This window comes from Sesamum indicum, linkage group LG13, assembly GCF_000512975.1.
Source record: "Sesamum indicum cultivar Zhongzhi No. 13 linkage group LG13, S_indicum_v1.0, whole genome shotgun sequence".
Classification (NCBI taxonomy): domain Eukaryota; kingdom Viridiplantae; phylum Streptophyta; class Magnoliopsida; order Lamiales; family Pedaliaceae; genus Sesamum; species Sesamum indicum.
Window position 1 is genome coordinate 2878575 of NC_026157.1, and position 2913 is coordinate 2881487.

Consider the following 2913-nt stretch of genomic DNA (forward strand, 5'->3'; position numbering starts at 1 on the left):
TCAAAATGTGATAGATGATCTCTAATATAAATCATATTGGATTTTCTATTGAAATTCTTATTGCATCTTCATTCACGTGTATAAATTTTTTTATCATATAAAATTAATAACGTAATTTTTATATATATATCGTATATATCTTAAATAAAATAAAAAATAATAATAATTACAATAAAAAATTCAATCTAGATTGGCTTTTATTGATTATATATTGTAAAAAAAATTTATTAGAATCAAGTTTGATTTTTCTTAAAAATCTGCAATCACAAAGTAAATAAACGTCTCAACTTTTTGTCTAATAATGTAATTAGCATCCATGCAGTTTTCACTTTATTAAAAGCAGATACGAAAACCTCCCAAATACTCTCCGAACCAAAATCAGGGAATTCCCGATTATGACCAGTATGGTATAGCATATGCGTGATTCACTTTCACTCCTATTTCTCTTACCAAACACGTATTACACTGCCATTTCCTCTCCCACATAAATGCCTTCTTACAACAGATTTTCTTCCAATTTTCATCACACTTTCAGCAGTCGGCTCCATACAATTCATTTCTCCAATCAGATTGAACTGAAACGAAATAAAACACCCCACGTTGTCGCCTGTGGCTGTGGCTATGGCTGTCGGTGCTCAGTAATCTTGAACAGGTACCATACACTGTAAATTCACACTTTTCTCTTCATAGCTTCATCCTCCTCTTTTTCTTCTTCTTTCTCCTCCTCGTCCAATCAAACACTGTTTGTTGTTTGTTCTGTTCTGTTCTGTTCAGTTGAATTATGCTTTCTCTTCACTCCCCGCCGCCGGAGGTTCAATCTCAGAAGAAACCTCTACATACCCTCGATTTCGTGAAGACCCACATTTCCTCACACCCTCGTTTCTGCCTATTCCTCATTTTTCTCTTCATCCAAGTTCTCGTCATCTCCATCGCCCGCAATTCGCCGCCCTGTTTCCCCGCCGTCGTCCGAGATCCCGTTGTGTCCACCGCCACTGGAGATAAGCCCGCATCGGTTTCTTACGATGAAGAATGCCCCTCCGGCAGAGTGTACGTCTACGATCTTCCTTCCATGTTCAACAGAGATTTGCCATTGCATAACTGCACTGACCTAAGTCCCTGGAACTGGCAGTGCGGCATCGACCCGCCACCGAGCTCCGCCGCGTCTTGCCGGGAAATCTCTCTAAATCGTGGTACCGGACCAACCAGTTCAGTTTAGAGTTAATATTTCACCAGCGTATTTTGCAGCATAAATGCCGGACACTGGAGCCGGAATCGGCTGCGGCGTTCTACATTCCGTTTTACGCTGGACTCGCCGTGGGGAAGTACTTATGGGTGAACGACACCTCCAAACGTGACTGGCATTGCGAGATGATGCTGCAGTGGGTGAAGAAACACAAGTACTGGAAGAAATTGAACGGTTCTGATCATTTCATGACCATAGGCCGAATCACATGGGATTTCCGGCGGCTAACCGATCCGGGACAAATCTGGGGATCCACCTTCCTCAACATGCCGGCGATGCAGAAAGTCACCCGTTTCATCATAGAGAAGGCCCCGGGAGATGATCGCGACGTCAGTGTACCTTACCCCACCGGATTCCACCCCAAGACGAGAGAAATCCTCAACCAATGGCAGAACTTCGCGCGTAATTACAATCGACCCAGCCTCTTCACTTTCATCGGCGCGACTCGCAGCTGGGTCAACAATGATTTCCGAGGGCTTCTGCTGAATTACTGTTACAACGAACCGGGTTCTTGCCGGGTCGTGGACTGCGCCACGGCTCAGTGCTCCACCGACTCGTCGGTGATACTAGAAGCCCTTTTAGGGTCGGAGTTTTGCCTGCAGCCAAGAGGGGATAGCTTCACCCGGAGGTCGGTTTTCGACTGCATGGTGGCCGGTTCGGTGCCGGTGTTTTTCTGGAAGAGGACGGCCTACGACCAGTACGAGTGGTTCTTGCCGGGTGAACCGGAGAGCTACTCGGTGTACATAGACCACGAGGCAGTGAGGAATGGGAGTATTTCAATAAAGCAAGTTCTAATGAGGTATAGCAAAGAGGAGATCAAGCGGAAGAGAGAGAGAGTGATTGAGACAATTCCGAGGATAGTTTATAGGATGGGAAACGGGAAGTTTGAGGATGCTTTTGACATTGCTCTTGATGGGGTTTTAGAGAGGATTAAGGAGGAAAGAGGATGGCCGTCTGATCGATGATCTCTTGTATTGTAATGATGATCAATTTGAAAGAGAGTGAAAATGGGTCGGGCCACACGGGTCCGAATCAAACCAAAAGCCCATCATTACAACCAACTTTGATCACCCAACTACTCTCTCATAGCAACAAAAGAAACAAGAGTTTTGCCAATTGAAACAGAAGATTGTGATGAGAGATGGTTTTGTTCTGTCCCTTTAGGCTATTAATTAACAAAGTTTCTCATTGTCTTATTATTACCTCAGCATGCTTATATGTATTTTCTTGATTGATGGTAATATATGCTTTTTTTTTATATATATTATTAAACAACCAATACAAGTACTCATTTCAATAATGAAGCATCATAAAAAGTCGAATACAATCCACATAAGCTAGTATAGGTCTGATTGGCCCAAGAGTGATTAACACATAGTTGTGCAAAATGTGCCCATAGAATTTGAACTTATGACATCGAAACTCCAAGTAAAATTGGAATTTTAATACATCAATGAATGTTTTCCTACATCCGGTGCTTCAAATATGGCCACGTTGTCCAAATGTTTCAAATATGGTTACATTAGAAGCACTCAGTGTAAAGTACACTGTATGAATTTCCAAACAGATAATCAATAAGATCTCTGTAAAAAATATAATATCCCAAAAATGTGGATAAAGACATCCTAATACCTCACCATCATCGTTTTACTACTCTCATTAAAATTTTT

The 2913-nt window shown here is 42.1% G+C and overlaps 1 pseudogene; it reads left to right on the forward strand.

The window, feature by feature from the left end:
* LOC105176206 lies at positions 289-2439 on the forward strand (annotated as a pseudogene).